The following is a 21031-nucleotide window of genomic DNA, read 5'->3' on the forward strand; positions in this document are numbered from 1 at the left end:
TTAGCTACACCGCACGTCAAATACTGCCTTTTTGGAAAGGGAAATTAAAAGGTGCTTTAGTTGCTTGCTACTCAAAATGTATTCCATGGAACATCATTATTGGGAGCTTGTTAGAAATGTAAAGAGTATCACCCTAAACCTCATGAATCAGAATTTACATTTTAACCAAATCTCCAGGTAATTTGTGTTTGAGAAGTTCTATTCTAGGAGACTTGTGAGCTTTTCTGATATTAACTTGAGTGGATTGGCATTGTTTAACCCCTAGTCAGTGAGAGTCATCAAGATGCCATCTCCTGTTTGTTTTTGGCTGCGCCCAGGGCATGTGCCAATTCCCTGGCCAGGGAGTGAATCTGAGCCTCTGCAGTGATAACGCCAAATCCTCAACGTCTAGGCCAGCAGGGAACTCCAGCCACCTCCTGTTTTTGAAAGCAAGAGTTGAAATTTTTACGCATGTATTATCTGTTATGTTACATGGCCTTTCGCTACTATAATCATAGGATTTGGTGCTATAAAAAACTCCTTCCCCCCATTTCTGCCTTATGCCAGTTTATTCTTCCTCTTCATTCCTAGTGCAAAAGCCGTTTTTCCCTTGATCAGATGTCTTTGATGGTTCTCCATTGCCTGGTAAATGAAACTATAATCTGTTCCAGCCTGTTTATTTCTAACTCCTACCCAGTATACTTCCTACCTTGATTCAGCTGCTTATCATTTCCACTATTCTGCTTACCTGGATGCTCACAAATCATTGATTACGCCTATGATGCCTCATCTCCTCACCTTGGTCTTACCAGTTCCTGTTTATCAATATTACCTCAGTTATTATCCTCATTCTGACTTCTTTAATCCTGACAGCCCATGTAGACCTCTCTCTTTTCTGAAATTAATTCCACTTAATTCAGAACCCTGAGATAGTAAACAATACTCATTTTAGAGTATTGTTCTTTAAAATCAGAGATCTTTCTTACACATTCTCAAAGAGTCTAGCATTGCCCATACTCTCTGAAGATCTCATGTTTACCTAGAAAGGGAGCATTGGTAACCTAACACAAGCTATACATGTGAAAATTTATCTAGCATGACTTTGTTCAATGGTATTTACCCTCCAGAAATATTTATTTGCTCAATAAATGCTGCATGAATTTCTGCTCTTAAGAAACTCAGCATTTTTCTTTTATCTACTTTAATTCAATTATTTACATAAGACAGGGGAATGAGGATGATTTATAACCAGATTGGTTCATTGTCCCTTTGGTCAACTTACTGAATTCATGTATTTCTCATGTGTTACAGTGTTACATTTTCACTAGCGTATTTAGCCATGAAGCTAAACTCAAGGGCAGTGCTTTTCATTCCAACTAAATCTACCTAGAGCATAGTTAGTTAGTGAGAACCGGTATAAAGTCTGGCCCTCGTAATTGCCCTACCTGCGTTAGAATTGCCTGGCTGAGGAAGTCTTATAGGCATCCAGGGCTCACTCATTGGGGTGCCTGATTCGTATATAGGCACATTTTTCTGTCTAAACAAATGTGAAGTTTGTCTTAGAAGAGTATCTACCTGATGAAATCTACTCCAAAATAAAGTTTAGGATATGATGCTCTGGAATTGGAGTCTCTTAAAGTCAGTTAAGTTTAATATGTGAAATAATGAAATAAATCAGCCTTGAGATAAAAATGAGAACAAGTGGTGCATAACAAAAGGAAATGCTAAATTAAAAAATGTACTGAGGTGCAAAATTATAACACATGTTCTTGTCCCAGAAACAAAATACAGAGGCTTCTTTTTATAGATTGGGAGGATTTCTATAATAAGATAAACAAGAAGTTCATGGGTGGGGTCTGTATAAATAATATCCTACTGATAGGAAAAATGACAGTATAAACAGGATATAATAACAGTGCCTGCTGAATTTCCCAGCATGTTTATTTGTAGCATCTTTCACAGAGTCACAGCTGCTCCCACCAAGGGTGGATTTTTACCTCTGTAAGAGATTGAGGAAGATTCTAAATTCTCACTAACAATGGTAGGGTGGGGAGAGTACATAGCCTTTGCTTTAGTAATAAACACATACATTTTATGTTCACTTCTAGGGTAAAACATTTTATTGGGCTGTTAGAGTTCTTAAAACATGATTTTCTCTTTAAATGACCTCTGGGAAAAGTCAGGTGGGCAGAATAAATGAGTAAATGGGCAGAGCTTGAGTATGTGCTTATCAGCTAAATAAATATACTGATTTGATTCATATCCTCTTAAAAATAAAGAAATGAAAGAAGAAAATCATCTCTGAATTTTAAAAAATTTACCACAATTCTTTTTTATTGAATGATAGTAGTATAATGGAAAAGCAGCCATTAAACTTTTGAGTACCAAAATTTTAGTCCTTCTGTCAGATAACAGTGTGATCCAGGGCAAATCACATAATTTCTCTGAGCCTCAGTTTATTTATAAGATGAGGCGTTTCAGCAAGTGTTTTCCAAGTATCTTTTCTAGTTGTCAAATTCCATTCTGTTTTTAAACTGCTAAATATATTTAACAAATGCGTGTCTTACTCCTGTCTAGTGACTCTCATTCCCAGAATGTAAGAATTGTGTAAAGAAAAGCTCTGAATAAATTTTAGAAATATTCCAACTGTATTTGGATCACTTCCCTTTTCTTATTTATCTTTAAAATGAAGAGTAGGAATTCCCATTGTATCTCAGTGGTAATAAACCTGACTAGGATCTATGAGGATTCGGGCTCGATCCCTGGCCCCACATAGTGGGTTAAGGATCCAGTGTTGCCATGAGCTGCAGTGTAGGTAACAGATGCAGCTCAGATCTTACATTGCTTTGGCTGTGGTATAGGTCAGCAGCTGCAGCTCTAATTCGACCCCAAGCCTGGGAACTTCCATATGCCACAGGTGCAGCCCTAAAAAAAGAAAAACATGAAAAAATTAAAAAATGAAGAATGAAAGCACTGCATATTCAATTTAATTATAATTTCTTTACAAAGCTATGTGTATGTATATATATGTATAGATAGGTAGATAGAGATCTTCTTCCTAATCAGAGAACTTCAGACCAGACACTAAAAACTACCTAAAATGCCAATATATCTTTTTTTTTTTTTTTTAAAAAAAGAACTTTATGTTTTAGAGCAGTTTTGGGTTCACAGTGGAAGTTAGCAGAACATATAGAGAGTTCGCATATACTTCATGCCTCACTCCACCCCCCAACACACACACACACACACACACACACACAGAGCCTCCCCTACTATCAACATCTTGTGCTAGAGTGGTACATTTGTTGTAGTATATACCTACATTGACACATCATTATCACCCCAAGAGTTTACTTTAGGTATACATGGTATTATACATTGTACTGGGTTTTGAAAAATGTGTGATGACTGCTATTTACCATTATAGTATCATATGATGATACTATAGTTTCACTGTCTAAAAATCCTCTGTTCTCCACCTGTTTATCCTTCCCTCTATCTTCCCTAAGCCTCGGCAACTGCTGATCTTTTTACTGTCTCCACAGTTTTGCCTTTTCCAGAATGTTGTTATACTGTTATACTTTACTGCTGAAAAGGCCACATTTTGTTGGTTAGTTTCTTTCACTTAATATTAAGTGGTTAAGTCTCCTTAATGTCTTTTCATGGCTTGGTAGTTCATTTCAACTAAGTTCAATAGCACTAAGTGATATTCTACTGGCTGGATATTCCATAATTTATTTACTCATTCACCTACTGAAGGACATCTTGGTTGCTTCTGAGTTTTGGAAATTATGAATAAAACAGCTATAAATAAGTAAAATTTACATTTATATTAGAAAAGCAGTGTTGGTAAAGCATAGATCACAGACTGTAATATTGTCCTATTATAATACAATGTAGAGTTCTCTGAGTTGTACCAAGTTTAACCATTACCAAAATCCAGATATAGGACTTTTTCAGTATTTCAGCAAGTTTTCTCATGTCTCTTTGCAGTCAAATACTGCTTCCCTCTGCAAGTCCCTTATAACCACTTATTCTGTCAGTAATGTTATATGACTGGAATCATATATTACATACCATTTTGTGTCTAACTTCTCTCACTTAGCATGAAACTTTTGGGATTCATTATGTTGTTACATGTATCAGTAGGTATGTAATTTTTTAAATGCTGAATACTAGTCCATTGAATGGATAAAACAAAATTCATTTATTCATTAATGAGTTGATGGACATTTGAGTTGTTTCCTGGTTTTGTCTATTAAGAATTAATTTGCTGTGAATATTTATGTACAAGTTTTGGTGGAGACATATGTTTTTGTTTCTCATAGCTAGCAATAGGATTATAGGATTATTGTTAAGTAAGTGTTTAACTTTTTATTATTATGGGCTGCACCTGCGGCATCTGGAAATTCCTGGATCAGGAATTGAACCCATGACACAGTAGTGACCCAAGCTGCTGCAATGACAACACTGGATCCTACACCACAAGAGAACTCCTATTTAACATTTTAAGAAACCACCAAACTTTTCCAGAGTGGCTATACCATTTAGTGTCCTCACTAACAGTATGTCAGATTTCTAGTTTCTTTGCATGCTCTTCAGCACTTGCTATTTGTGTTTCTCTTTAAGCTTAGCCATCCTAGTGCATTTGTAATAGCATTTCACTCTAGTTTTATCTTGCATTTTCCTAATGACTAATTATCTTTTCAGATGCTCATTTGTAATTCATGTATCTTATTAGCTGAAATGTCTGTCAGTTCTTTTTCCCATTTTTTTTAAAATCAGGTTGTTTGCTTTATTATTGATTATAAGAGTTCTGTGTATATTCTGGGTACAAGTCCTCAAATGTGTAGATATACAGATATCCTAGCATAAGGCTTGCATTTTCATTTTCTTTTTTTTTTTTTTTTTTTTATTTTCCCACTGTACAGCAAGGGGGTCAGGTTATCCTTACATGTTCTTAGTATTGTTTTTCAAAGAGCAAATGCTTTTAATTTTGATGAAGTTATATTTATCTTTTTTTTTTTTCTTCCCTTTGTGGTTCATGCTTTTTGTGTCCCAAGAAAATTTGCCAAAATGAAGTATCAAAGATTTTCTTGAGTTTTTTTCTGGAAGTTTTATAGTTTGAGCTGATAGATTTAGGTCTGTTAAACATTTCAAGTTAGTTTTTGTGTATGTATGAGGTAAGAGTCAAGACAATTTTTTTTTTCCACATGGATACCTAATTGTTGTAGTACCATTTTTTGAAATGGTCAGCAATTGTCAAGAGACTCTTCTCTCCCTATGAAATTACATTGACATCTTTATCAAAAATGAATATATATTTGTGAGTATATTTGTGTGTTCTCTGTTGGACTTTATGTCTATTCCTATACCAATACAAAACTGAATTATTGTAAACTTACAGTAAGTCTTGAAATCAGATAATCTAATTCTTTCTGATTTTGTTTGTCTTTTTCAAGATCACTGTTGATAGTCTAGGTCTTTTTCATTTCTATGTCATTTTAAAATCAGCCTCTCAGTTCCTAAAAAAAAAAGCGTATTTGTAGTGGGATTGGGATTTGGCGAATATATTAATAAAACTAGCATCAGGAATCTTAATCATATCAAATATTACCATCTCTGTACATGGTATATCTATCCATTTGTTTAGGCCTTCTTTATTTTCCCTCAGCCATGTTAGTAGTTTTTCAGAGTATAGGTCTTGCACAGATTTTACTAAATTCATCTAATTTTTTTTAGTTTAATTTTTTGCTTTTTAGGGCTGCACCTGTAGCATATGGAAGTTTCCAGGCTAGCGATCAAATTGGAGCTGCAGCTGCTGGCCCACACCACAGCCATAGCAATGCAGGATCTGAACCATGTCTGCAACCTACACCACAGCTCATGGCAACACTGGATTCTTAACCAGTGATCAAGGCCAGGGATCCAACCCACATCCTCATGGTTACTAGTCGTGTTCGTTACTGCTGAGCCACAATAGGAACTCCCTAAATATTTTAGATATATATTACATTGGTACTATATATATATATATATATTTTTATCTTTTTGCATTGTCTAGGGCTGCTTCTGTGGCATATGGAGGTTCCCAGGCTAGGGGTCTAATCAGGCCGCCAGCCTACACCACAGCCACAGCAATGCAGGATCCAAGCTGTGTCTGTGACCTACACCACAGCTCACGGCAATGCCAGATCCTTAACCCACTGAGCAAGGCCAGGGATCGAACCTGCAACCTCATGGTTCCTAGTCGGATTCATTAACCACTGAGCCATGACGGGAACTCCTTGGTAGCTTTTTAAAATAAATTCTTAAGGTGTTCTACGTAGACAGTCATGTTATCTGTGAAGAGAGATCATTCTGCTTCTTTTTCAAAGGGTATATGTTTTCTTTTTCTTGCCTTATCACATTGACTAGGAGTGCTAGTTAAATATTAAATATAGTGATGAGTATAAATATCTTTGCCTTTTTCCCAGTTCTGGAAAGTAAGAATTCAATCGTTTACCATTAAGTGCCATCCTAACTGTAGGTTTTTCATATATGCCCCATTTCAAGATGCCCTTTAAGAGAAATTCCTTTTCTAGTTTCTGAGAATTTTTATCATAAGTGGATATTGTACTGTGTCAAATGTTTTTTATGCATCTTTGAGATGACCAAATGGTTTTTCTTTTTTCATCTTGTTAATTTGATGAATTACATTGATTTTCAAATATTATACCTTGCATTCTGGGAAAACCTCCACTGAATTTTTCTTTTTATATGGTTTGATTCAGTTTGTTGACATTCTGTTAAGAATTCCTCCATCTTTGTTCATAAGTGATATTGTTCTGGGTTTGTTTTGTTTTGTTTTATATTCTTGTAATGTCCTTGTCCATTTTTGTTATAATAATGTGATCTCATAAGATGAATTGGGAAATGTTCTCTTGTATTCCTAGAAGAATTAGTATAAAATTGTTGTTAGTTCTTCCTTAAATATCTTTATTTTTGAGACTGTACTTTTTTTATTATAGTGAATATCTTAAAGTTGGTCATGACTTAGTTTAAATCTAATCCTATAGGGCTTGTGCGCTATACTTTAGTCAGAATAGAATACCCTGTACCCTGTACTTCAGCAGTATAGAATGTAGAATAGTAGCTATTTGGGGGTCATTAATACCTCTAAGATGGCCAGCACTTTTTTCTACATGATTTTACCTTTGGCAGAAATGTTTTTCTCTTGCCACTTGCCTACGATAGCAGGATTACAAACTATGAGCCAAATTGAATTTGCTTTAAATACAGCAATAGCCCTTCCCTTGTATTCTATTATGCCTGAGTAAAGAACATAGTTTTTGCTCACTTAAGCAGTAAGATTTTGCTTTTTTTAGTAGTTTTATACCTATTAACTGATTTATCTCTCAATTTATTCCCAAGCAGATCTGTGGACAATATCTTGGTTTTTGGACATATTGATTTTAATGTACATGTCCAATATAACATTGCCCCAGAGTTGCTGTCATTGTTCATGATGAGAATCATTGGGAAGAGTTTTTAGAAATGCACTAAATGTGATCTATATTTCTAAACATTGTAAGAACTAGAATATGCTATTTTCATGTGTTTCTTTTTTCTCCTTTAACAATTTGGGGTTTGTTTGTTTGTTTTGCTTTTTAGGACAATAGCCATGGATATGGAAGTTCCCAGGCTAGGGGTCAAATTGGAGCTGCAGCTGCCAGCCTACATCACAGCCACAGCAATGCAGGCTCTGAGCCATGTTTGTGACCTACATCACAGCTCACAGCAAGGCTGGATCCTTAACCCACTGAGCTAGGCTATGGATCGAACCCACATCCTCGTGGATACTAGTTGGGTTCGTTACTGCTGAGCCACTGTGAACTCTTCCTCTATTTTAAGCAAAGATTGACTATTGTGCCCAAGCCCTTCCTATCAGGATAGCATATAGCGCTCTGAGTTGTAGATGACCAGTTGCTCTGCTTTTTACTACTATGCACCTTATTAGCTAAACCTCTCTTTTTTGGAAAGTTTTTATTTTTAGCTATAATTTTTTTAACACTTTCCAAGTGCTAGATGCTTTGCTAACTGTTTTGTATATTTGAGAGGCAAGTGTTAACTTCTTCAGTTATAGAAGAGAAAACTGTGGCTAACTGAGATTGAGTCATTTGCCCATAGTTACACAGCTGTTTGTCTTGCTGCAAATCCAGTGTTCTTAACATAGCATTTCAGTATGTAAAGGCAATATAGTGCAGTGGTCAAGTGCATGACTTTGAGGATTTAAAATATTACTTCTGTCACTTACTAGTTATGTAACTTTGAGCAAGTCTTTAAATGTCTCAAACCTCCATTTCTTCTTTTGGAAAATGAGAATAATAATAGCACACACCTAAGAGGGTTCTTAAGTAGATTAAGTGAGTTAGTTTATGTAAAGTTTCTGACACACAGTAAATGTCATGGAAATTGTTTATTTTTGTGATTATTAACTGTTACACTGTTTAATGTTCATCCAGCAATCATTTCCTCCTTTGTCTCTCTCCAGACTAACTTTTTTGAAACTAACCTTCATAAGACTAAATATGTTATCCATAATATTTCCAGCCTTGGGCCACCTTATAATGAATTTTTTAAAAATATATAGCATCCTCATGTTCATTGCAACATATCTGCAATGGCCAAGACATGGAAACAACCTGACTGTATACATCAATGTATGAATGGGTAGAGAAAATATTTATGGCAACATAGATGGACTGTAAGGGCATTATGCTAAGTGAAATAAGTCATGCAGAGAATGGCAAATACTGTAAGATATCATTTATATGAGGAATCTTAAAATTCATAGATACAGAAAACAGATGGATGCTTGCTGGGAATAGGGTGTGGGGGAGGTACGCAAAATTGGTGAAGATAGTCAAAAAGGACAAACTTCCAATTATAAGAGAAGTAAGTCCAGGAGATACAATGTACAGCATAGTGACTGTAGTTTACAATACCGTATTATATATTTCAAAGATGCCAGAAGTAGATCTTAGCAGTTCATCACACATACACACAAAGTTTGTAATTATGGGTGGTGATGATGTTAATCAAACTTGTGGTAATCATTTTGCAATCAATACATATATCAAATCATTATGTTGTACCCCTAAAACTAACACAATGAAAAAATCAAGATCAGAGCATTTTAATATAACAGAGTATGAAAAAATTTAGTGTGTTGATTCCATATTCAGCATCTCAGCTAAGCTTTAAGAGTATATCCATTTGTCAATTGTTACTGTCGTATCAGAGAATCTACAGTTTTGGAAAAAGCTATCCTTTTCCATCTGAAAAAAAATACTGTCCAAGTTTCGTCTTGAGTTTAGCATAGGGAACTTCCTTCACCATGGCTAGCTTTCCACAGTTTGACATGCACAAAATTTCCTTTAAAATGTTATTTATGTAATTATAGCTAATATCCTGCACAGAGTTAGGAAGTCAGTACAAAGTCCAGCTCCCCTTCTGGCAGGATCTTCCTTCTCTATGCCCCATAGTCTTTTTATTTGCTGACCTTACCAGCGTTCTGTCTATTATCCTCATTTTATTATTCTAAAGAAAGGGAAATCAGTTGACCAGTTGTGGTGGTTGCACAGCTCTGAGTATACTGAAAACCTATGAATTGTATACTTTAAATGGGTAAATTGTATGGTGTGTAAATTATATCTCAATAAAGATGTTTTAAAAAGGTAAAAGGGATGGAATCAATATAAAAATCATTCTGGAAATATTTTCTGAATGAAACTAGTTCCCTAAAGTGGAATTTAAAATTTTTTTATATATTCCCTTTTTTGGGGGCGGGGTGGACACCCACGGCATGCAGAAGTTTCCAGCCAGAGATCTAACTTGCACCACAGCAGTGACCCGAGCCACAGCAGTGATAATGCCAGATCATTAACTCACTGAGCCACCAGGGGACTCCCTCTGTGTATTCTCATTACTTAAAAAGGTGGCTAATAATTAAACTAAAAGTAAAAAATAAAAATTGACTTCTCATGTTAGAAAATATGTTCATGAGGTCAAATTTCAGAGGTACATAAGGGTATGTACCGTACTAAATCTCTTGTTTCTGTTTCTCAGCCATGATTCCCTTACTAGAAGAGACTAATGTTAATTTCTGCAGAGATGTTTTACGCATTTATGAACAAAGTATATCTATAGTCCTTGTCTTCTTTTTTGCCAAGATGAAAAAGAATATATACTATTCTGTACCAAGCTTTTCTAACTTGGAAAGTATCCCACATCAGTACATAAAGAGTATTATCACCAATTTGTTTTTTTCCCCTTCCAGCAGTCTTTCCCTCCCCCCCCCCACCCCCCCCCCCCGGGTACATAAGACAGTGACACATCTTGCGGTCATTATAGATTCTGTAAAATGTGAAGTAAGTATTGATGAACATTCTGCTTGGATCATTCTCCAAACTAGCCATAAACATTTATACTCTAACCATTGCTCTCCATCTTTGCCAGTAATTGACATACTGTTAGGCTTTTCTGCATATTTTGCCAACCTGATATAAGTGAAATGGTATTTCATTGCAGTTTATTTTGTTTTATTTTTTATTGAGGTATAATTGACATATATTAGTTTTAGGTGTAATACATAATGATTCAAATTTTATATATTTTATAAAAGGATCACCACAATAAATCTAGTTAAAATCTGTCATTGTACATAGTTACAAAAATACTTTTTTATTGTAATGAAGACTTTTAAGATCTACTCTCTTAGCATTTTTTATCATTGCAGTTTTTTGTTTTTGTTTTTTGATAGGCAAGAAATAGATTTATTAAGATAGGATGCTTATGAGAGATGCCAGAGGGTAGGCAAGGAAGCTCTGTCCCAGGATTAGTTGGGCTACAGTTTTATCATCCAAGGGGAGTGGAAGTGGGAAAAGACTGCCTCTTTCTTTCTGGGAGTAGTAGATCCTCCTTGGTATCTTGTATTCAAATCAGTGGAAGGGTGGTACTTAAATTCCTGCCTGTGATCTGGACCTGATGCAGGCTACATCACATCCCCCACCCAACAACCTGAGGCAAATCCCACGCCTCCACTAGTCCAGCAACCCTTCCTTGTTCTGATGGCTTGAGCAATTATTAACTTACATTGATGTCCCAAAGTCCCTAGGTTTCCCTCTCTATGGTCCCTTATTGGGGCTTCTACAACTACCTTTGCCTGTTCCATCCCTATCATTTCCCCCTCTAAACGTTTTACCCTGTTATGCCTAAAGGAATATTGGGCCACAATGGTTCAGTAACTACATCCTGCTGAGATAGGGCATGGGCCTGCCTAGAGAAGGAGTAGAACACCTGTCCGTTTTCTCTTGGGAGAGGCATAAGCCAATGTTGCCTGGTTAACATCATTTTCCCAGCCACCTTAGAGATTAAACAGCATATGGTGAAACCAGTAAGCACCAGGAGGACCAGTGCTCCTATAAGCACCTTTGGGTCCAGGAGCACCAATGTTATCAAAGGGTCCAGGGGTCCAGTAGATCCAGCCGAGCCAGGGGGACCAGCATCACCAGGTTTGCCTTTAGCACCAGGTGGGCCATCAGTACCAGGGGGCCAGTGAAACCAGCAGGGCCTGGGAGATCTTTCACAACAAGCTCACCAGGGAAACCTCTCTCATCTCTTGTTCCAGAGGGGCTGGGAGCACCAAGGTCTCCAGGGACACCCTGTTCACTGGGTTTACCTGCAGTGGGGCTAGCAACTCCAGGGTGTCCCTGAACTTCAGCTTCTCCATCTTTGTCAGCAGGACCAACAGTGCCAGGGGGTCTGGGAACACCTTGCTCTCCAACTTTGCCAGGCTCTCCAGCAGCACCAGGTCCACCACGCTCGTCAGGGAGTCCAGGCAGGCCAGCAGGTCTGAGTTCACCTCGGGCTCCTCTCTTTCCTTCTTCTCCAGCAGGGCCAGGGGGACCTTGAATACCAGTGAGGCCAGGCTCTCCCTTGGCACCAGTGTCTCCTTTGTGTTATAGATGTTATCCCTTTCAAGGTAGTTTTCCAACCAGATATTAGCACCTGAGAAGTTGCCGACAGAAGGTATCCCCAGCAGTGTCCACGATGGGTGGGAGTTGGTTTGGCTACAAGCTGGGTATAAAGCATTACGACCTGCAAGGGCTGGCCAGTGTCTGAATTCACTGAGGTTCAGGTTCTTCGTGCCTCTGCGCAGAAGGAATTCAACAAGAGACAAAATGATAGGCAAGAAATAGATTTATTAAGATAGAACACTTGTGAGAGATACAAGCGGGCAAGCAAAGTCTCTGCCTTTTTTGTTTTTCTTAAAAAAAATTTTATTGAAGTATAGATGATTTACAATCAACCGGTTTCTACTGTTCAGCAAAGTGACACAGTCTGTGTGCGTGTGTGTGTGTACACATTTAAAAAACACAATTTTCCATCATAGTCTATCCCAGGAGATTGGATATACTTTCATCATTGCAGTTTTAAATGCATTTCTCTGATTACTCTTCAGGTTAAACATCACTTCATATTTATTGACCATTTACATGTCTTTTCTGTGAATTGCCTGTTTAAATCTGTTGCCCTTTTTAAAATAGGGTTGTCTTTGTTTCTTTTATTTTTATCTAAAATTTTTTTGACAAATATAAATTGCATATATTTAAGGTGTGCAGTGTGGTATTTTGATACATGCATGCATTATCACTGTTTTTAATTATCGCTGTTTCTTAAAAGTGCATTCCATCTTCTGAGTACTATAATTTTCAACCAGCTATTAACATTTAGCAATTCATTAACTACTTTAAACCTTTTTTGCGCCTTTATCCCACATACAGACACTAAATACTTGTTTAATAAATAGCATAAATAAAATTTATTTAAAGACTTAGGTAGCATTTCAGTTTGATGATAATATATTATGTTTAAATGTACTTATTCTTTTGTATGTGTAACATTTCTCTCTTTTTTTAATGTTTATGTATCCCCCCTTTGACCATGTAATTTATCTTCTGGGATTTATCCTATAGGAATATTTGCTTATGTCTAAAATAATGAATGTGCAGGAATATTTGTTGCAGCATGTTAGATGATAGAAAAAGGCTATAAATAACCTAAGTGTTCATCAGTAGGGTACTAGTTAGATAAATTATGGTGCTTCCATATTATGGAGCACTGTTTATCCTTAAAAGAATAATGCAGCCGTATATATGTGTCAGGTGGAATGAGGAAGGGAATGGATTGTAAGGCGTATGAGGGAAGTGACTGATTTTATTTTGGGGCACGAGTTTTTAAAACATGTTCCATGTCACAGGTTCAACCATAATATGTGCTGGCCAGATTCAACTCAAGTACCACCACTCTACTCTGTATGCTCTTTGATAACAATCAGAACCACAACAGAATTTTGTTGTTTATTTACACATAATTCTAAAGTTCACGTATAGAAAAAAAAAAAAAGTCATACTAATAAGTAAGACATTCTTTAAAAAGATCAGAGGAGTTCTTCTCTTGGCTCAGTAGGTTCAAAACCTGTCATAGTGTCCATGAGGATGTGGGTTCGATCCCTGGTCTCGCTGAGTGGGTTGAGGATCTGGCTTTGCCGCAAGCTGCAGCCTGTGTTGCAGATGTGACTTGGGTCTGTTGTTGCCATGGCTGTGGTGTAGGCCTGCAGCTGAAGCTCTGATTCAACCTCTAGCCTGGGAACTTCGATATGCCACAGGTGCAGTCATAAAAAGAAAGTTAAAAAAAAAATCAGAGGAAAGAGTTTGAACTAATTTGCCCTGCTATGTATTAAAATATACTATATGGTTACAGTAATTAAATAAGATCATATTTTCAATTTCATAGGTGCATTATTTTTACAGAACAGAGTCATTAGTAGTTCCTTGTATGTTGGGAAATTTGGCTTAAATAGAGGAATTATTTCAAAATCGCACAGAAATAATGTTTTTCCATTGGTTGTCTATTTGAAAATGAAAAAATTGTCTCAACATCACACCAGAAATAAACATCAATTTCCATATGGAATAAATAAATAAATATATATATATATATATATATATATATATATATATGTTTTTAAGATGGATTAAACAGTCTTACATTACTGTTTAGAAAAAAATTTTTTTGACTGCTCCCACAGCATGTGGAAATCCCCAAGCTAAGGATCAAACCCATATCACAGCAGTGACAACACCGGATCCTTAGCCATTACGCCACCAGGGAACTCCAAGAAAATGTTGAATATTTTTATTATTTTGAAGTAGGGAGACTTCTCCTAAGTCATATGTATAACCTGAAAGATAAAATTACAGGGATTTAACTCTATAGAATTTTTAAGCATATATCTGATAGACACTGTAAACAAAATTTATACTTTATATTTGCAATGTAGAAAGCAAAAGATTGGTATCTATAATCGTCAAAAGAATAATTACAAGTTACTGTGAAACTCAATAGAAAAATTTGTAAAACTACCACGATATAATTTTCAGAAGATGAAATATAAATGGCTAACAAGCATGCAAAAAGATGTGCAGCCTCTTAGAAAATTAAATAAGATCAACTACAAGTTAACAGGGTTTTTTTGGCCCATTAGATCAGCAAAGTTTTAAAATATTGAGGGATGCTAGTTAAAAATAGAATAAATCTTTTCTCTCCACTTCTGTCCCATTGTAACCTAACAATAAAGATAAGAAATTTTTAAAGCTTCTGTCTTCAGTGAAGACACAACCTTAAAACACAGACTAAATCAAATAAGAATTCTGAATTGAAACAAAGGAAAATGATGGACATCAACACACACCTTCTCCATCCTGGATAAGATAACAAGTTACGTTTAAAAGTATCTTAGTTATGGAAATTCCCATCGTGGCTCAGTGGTTAACGAATCCGACTAGGAACCATGAGGTTGTGGGTTCGATCCCTGGCCTTGCTCAATGGTTTAAGGATCTGGCATTGCCGTGAGCTGTGGTGTAGGTCGCAGATGCGGTTCGGATCCCACGTTGCTGTGGCTCTGATGTAGGCTGGAGGCTATAGCTCCGATTCGACCCCTAGCCTGGGAACCTGCGCAGGTGCAGTGCTAAAAAAAAAAAAAAAAGATTAAAAAAAAAAAAGTATCTTAGTTATGACTGGTTGATCCCTGATCTTTGGTTAAAGGTAACAGTTCTACAGGGATGAGGCAACAAGAATAATGCGAGTATTTCTGTATAGATTCAATTTAGCATAGAAACCTCATACAGGGGAGTTACCTTTGTGGCTCAGTGGTAGTGACCCCCGACTAGTTGGAATCCATGAGGACCCCTGGTCCCACTCAGTGGGTTAAGGATCCATTGTTGCCATGAGCTGTGTGTAGGTCACACAGCTCCCATCTGGCATTGCTGTGGTTGTGGTGTAGGCCAGAAGCTGCAACTCCGGTTCAACCCCTAGCCTGGGAACTTGTATATGCCACAGGTATAGCCCTTAAAAAAAAGCAAAACAAAAAAAAAACCCCTCATACCTATAAGCCTCCAATTCCCCCAGCTCCTGGAAATCACTAACTTATTTTCTGTCTCTTTAGATTTACCTATAGAGGGATTTCTGGACATTTCATAAAATAGTCTCATACATTATGTAAACTTTTGTGTCTACCTTCGTTTCACTTAGCATAGGTTCATCCATGTTGTAGCATGTATCAGCACTTCATTCCTTTTAATAGCTAAATGATATTTCTTTGTATGGATGTACCACATTTTATTTATTCATCAGTTGGGCATTTGAATTGTTCCCACATTTTGACTGTTGTGCATAATGCTGCTGTGAACATTTGTGTCCAAGTTTCTGTGTAGACAGATTCTCCTAGAATAAACTTAGAATGGAATTGTAGGTCATATGGTAATTCTATGTTTAAGATTTGGGGCAACTGTCAAACTGTTTTCTGTTTTACAGACCCTCCACAAATATATGAGGGATCCAATTACTTCACATCTTCATGAACACTTGTTATTGTTTGTCTTTTTAATTATAGTCATTCCTAATGGTTCTGAAGTGGTATCTTGTATTTTTGATTTGTATTTCCTTAGCAACTAATGATTGTGAGTATTTCTTCCAAGTGATTTTTGTCTATTTTTGTATATTCTTTGAGAAATGTCTAGTCAGGCCTTTTGCCTGATTTTTATTGTTTTTGTCTTTTTATATTGAATTATAAGAGTTCTTTATGTAGTCTAGATACAAGTCCCTTGTCATGCAGAGTTTGTAAATATTTTTACACACTCTTCTTAACTGACTTTTGAAGTACACAAGACTATAATTTTGACAAAATCCAGTTTTTGTTGTTACTTTTTGTGTCATAGCTAAGAAACTATTGCCTAATTCAGAATTACACAGATTTATGTCTGTTTTCTTCTAAGTTTTATAATTTTAACTTTTATGTTTAGGTTTAATCCATTTTGTGTTAATTTTTATATAGGATATATGAGATGGGAACCCAACATCATATTTTTTGCATGTGGTTATCTAGTGCTCCAGCATCATTTGCTGAAAAGACTCTTCTTTTCCTATTTAATTTTCTTGTCACCCTCATCAAAAATTAATTGACCATAAAATGTGAGTTTATTGCCTGGCTCTCAATTCCAGTCCGTTGACCTATATGTCCTTATGCCAGTACCACAAAGTCTTGAATACTGTAGTTTGACAGTAAGTTTTGAAATTGTGAGGTGTGAGTTCTTCAACTTTGTTCTTTTTAAAGATTGTTTTGACTATTCCTGAGTCCATTACATTTCCATAGGAATTTTAGGATTTCTGTAGAAAAGCCAACTGGAATTTTAGTAGGAATTATGTTGAATCTGCAAATCAGTTTGGGGGGCATTGTCATTTTAACAATATTTTAACAAAAATGTGACTTTAACAATTTAGAAAAATGAGATGTCTTTCTGTTTAGGTATTCAATTTTTTTTTCCTTCTTTCTTTTCTTTAATGGTCATACCTGCAGCATGTTGAAGTTCTTGGGCTAGGGATTGAATTAGCTGCAGCTGAGCTACACCACAGCCACCTCAATACTGGATCTGAGCAATATCTGTGACCTAGGTTGCAGTCTCTGGCAATGTTGAATCCTTAACCCACTGAGTAAGGCCACAGATTGAAGCTGCATCCTCACGGAGACTGTCGGGTTCTTAACCATCTTAGCCACAATGGGAACTCCTATTTTTTAGTTTCTTTTGACAGTGTTTTAGTTTTCATTTTACAAGTTTTGCACTACTTTTGTCAGATTTATTCGTAAATTCTTTATTCCTTTTGAAGATACTGTAATGAAATTGATTTCTGAATTTAATTTTTTGAATTGTTTATTGCTAGTGGATAGAGATAAAATTTAATTTTGTATATTGATCTTGTATCCTGCGATCTTAGTGGTGAAGCTATCTGTCTTTAACCACTAAGTAAGATATCAGCTGTGGGTTTCTCATGGATGTACTCTATCAAGGTAAGATGTTTACTTCTCTTCTTAGTTTGTTGAGTGTTCTAGATCGTGAAAGGAAGCTGGATTTTGTTAAATGTTTTTTTCTATGTCTATTAAAATAATTTCATGGATTATGTCCTTTATTAATATTACACTGATTGAGTTTCATATGTTGAATGAATTTGCCTTCCTAAGGTAAATCCCACTTGGTTATGGTGTATGATCCTTTGTATATGTTGTCGGATTCAGTTTGCTAGCATTTTATTGAGGATTTGTACATCCATATGCACAAGGGACATGGAGCTGTAGTCTTCATTTCTTGTAATATCGTCATCTCATTTTGAGATTAGGGTTATACTGGCTTCATAGAATGAGTTGGGAAGGAAGAAACTTATTTTTTGGAACTTTTGAAGGAATGGTGTGTGCGTGTGTATGTGTGTGTGTGTGTTTTACTTTTTAAGAAATGTTTTTATTATAGTTTATTTAAAATGTTCTGTCAATGTCTGCTGTACAGTAAAGTGACCCAGTTATACATATGTATACATTCTTTTTCTCACATTATCCTCCATCATGTTCCATCACAAGTGATTAGATATGGTTCCCTGTGCTATAGAGCAGGGTCTCATTGCTTATCCATTCCAAATGCTATAGTTTGCAACTACTAATCCCAAACTCCCAGTCTATCCCTCCCCCTCTCGCTTGGCAACCACAAGTCTGTTCTCCATGTCCATGATTTTCTTTTCTGTGGAAAGGTTCATTTGTGCCATATATTAGATTCCAGATATGTGATATCATATGGTATTTGTCTTTCTCTTTCTGACTTACTTCACTTAGCATGAGAGTCTCCTGTTCCATCCATGTTGCTGCAGGTGGCATTATTTTGTTCTTTTTATGGCCGAGTAGTATTCCATTGTGTATATGTACCACATCTTCTTAATCTACTCATCTGTCCGTGGTCATTTAGGTTGTTTCCATGTCTTGCCTATTGTGAATAGTGCTGCAGTGAACATATAGGTGCATGTATCTTTTTCAGTGAAAGTTTTGTGCAGATATATGCCCAGGAGTGGGATTGCTGGATCATATGGTAGATCTATATTTAGTTTTCTGTGGTACCTCCATACTGTTTTGCATGATGGTTGTGCCAATTATATTTCCACCAACAGTGCAGGAGGGTTTCCTTCTCTCCACATCCTCTCTAGCATTTGTTATTTGTAGTATTACTAATGATGGTCATTCTGACTGGTGTGAAATGGCACCTCATAGTAGTTTTGATTTGCATTTCTCTAATAGTTAGTAATGTTGAGCATTTTTTCATATGCCTATTGGCTATCTGTATGTCATCTTTGGAGATATGTCTCTTCAGGTCCTCTGCCCACTTTTTAATTGGGTTGATTGGTTTTTTGCTGTTGAGTTTATTACTTTTGAAACACATGGTAGAATTTACCAGCGAAACCATCTGACCTTTCTTTGTGGGAAGATTTTTGACTACTAATTTAGTATCTTCGCTTGTTATACATTCATATTTTCTATTTCTTCTTGAGTTAGGTTGTTTTAGGATTGTATCCATTTCATCTAGGTTATGCAAATTGTTGGTATGCAGTTTTTATTGGTGTACATTTGGTATAGAATTTTTTATAACATTTTTTATTTCTATAATGTCAATAATGTCCCTTCTCTCTTTCCTGATTTAGTAATTTGAGTCTTCTCTCGTTTTTCTTTGTCAGCCTACCTGAAAGTTTCTCAGTTTCATTGACCTGGTCAAAGAACCAGTTTTTAATATCATTGGTTTTCTCTACTACCATGTTTCTATTTTCTATTTGATTTATTTCTCCTGTTGCCGGAGGCCAGCTCCGGTGGCTGGGGAGTATACATCCCGATCAGAGAGGGACGCGCGTCGGAGAATGTACAACAGGAGACAGCCTCTTTGTCCCTTCTTTCAGGGCGCTGGACTGCTCAAACTTTATTGGCAACAGTGGTTGATTATATAGACAGTTTTTCATTACAGATTACATTATAGTGTTAAAAGTACATTGGTTAACTATTACATGGTATAGCAGCTATGCATCCTGTTTTAAGATCTCTATCCTTAACTAAACTTAGTATTTTGAAGAGGCCATAAAACACAAGAATTTGGCATTTACAAACTTTGTAGACTGGTGCTTATCTTCAAAGCGTTATGGCAGGGAGACAGTGTAAGTAAATATAAACCAACTTAATTAAACTAGCTATCACTAAAAAGCTTTTAAAATCAAAGACAAAACTCACAGCTAGGTTTTTTGGATAAGATATGGCTAACTTCTGTGGACCTCATTAAGATCCTAACTCTAAAGTTTACTATATGACTAGTTAATAGATAAACACTATGTTTCAACTAAGTTGGATTTAAATAGGGGAAAATCTTTCAGGATGAAATTCGTATTATATTATTGTTGTAACTTTGTTAAATCGCAAATCACCACAGGAAAATAAGATGGAAAATAAGAATAATTAGTAAATAATCAGGAAAGACTGAGGAAAACTGAATAACAAATAAAACAACAGGAAAGACTAGGTCACCCGAGAAACAGTCCATGTTCTCCAGCGCAAACATGGAAATTGTTTTCCCAGGAAAGCCCCAATTCTTCCCCATCAACATCAAAGTGAGAGCTGTGTAACCTGAGGCCTGCCCTTGGCTTGTACTGTGCAGGCAGGCTTTTATCCTGACCAGAGGCCCACCTTCGGCTTGTACCGTTCAGGTGAGCTCCCTTTCTTGGTTAAGAACCTGCCTTCAGGTTTTTCTGCCATCAGGCAAGGTCCTTTTTTTGAGTCCCTGCATTTTCTTGGCTCCCCGCACTCTTCCACATTATTTCCTTCCTTCTGTTTGCCTTGTATTTCGTTTACTCTTCTTTTGCTAATTTTTTTTAAGGTGAAGGGTTAGGTAATTGATCACAGGCTTTTTTTTTAGCTTTTTAGGGCTACACCCATGGCATATGGAAGTTCACAGGCTAGGGGTCAAATCTCAAATCAGAGCTGTAGCCACCAGCCTATACCACAGCCACAGCAACACCAGATCTGAGCCACGTCTCCGACCTACACCACAGCTCATGGCAACGTTGGATCCTTTAACCTACTGAGCAGGGCCAGAGATTGAACTCACTTCCCATGGGTACTAGTTTCTGCTGAGCCACAACAGGAATTCTAGATCACAGGTGTTTTTAACAATGAATATTCTTCTAAGCACTTCCTTAGCTTTGTCTCATATATTTTGGTGTGTTGTTTATGTGTGTTTGTGTTTAATTATCTCAAAGTATTTTCCAATTTCCTTTCGGATTTTTTCTTTGACTCATTGTTTAATTTCCACATATTCGTGTTTCCCAATTTTTTTCTATTATTGATTTTTAATTTTATTCCATTGTGTTTGGAGAACATGCTTTGTTTGATTTAAAAATTATTGATGGAGTTCCCCTCACGGCTCAGCAGTAGCAAACCCGACTAGGATCCATGAGGATGTGGGTTTGATCCCTGGCCCTGCTCATTGGGTTAACGATCAGGCATTGCCATGAGCTATGGTGTAGATTGCAGATGTGGCTCCGATCCTCCATTGCTGTGGCTGTGGTGTAGTCTGGCAGCTGCAGCTCCAATTTGACT

The 21031-nt window shown here is 36.5% G+C and overlaps 1 protein-coding gene across 14 annotated transcripts in view; it reads left to right on the forward strand.

Moving 5' to 3' along the window:
* HMBOX1 (homeobox containing 1) overlaps positions 1–21031 on the forward strand; it is a 191264-nt gene that overhangs the window by 105139 nt on the left and 65094 nt on the right. The gene's annotated exons all lie outside the window — the stretch shown is intronic.

The sequence above is a fragment of the Sus scrofa genome, chromosome 14, assembly GCF_054392235.1.
Source record: "Sus scrofa isolate SSC_HxYL_T2T_F1_AM1 chromosome 14, Sscrofa_HxYL_maternal_Yorkshire_Landrace_v2.0, whole genome shotgun sequence".
NCBI classification, from domain to species: Eukaryota; Metazoa; Chordata; class Mammalia; order Artiodactyla; family Suidae; genus Sus; species Sus scrofa.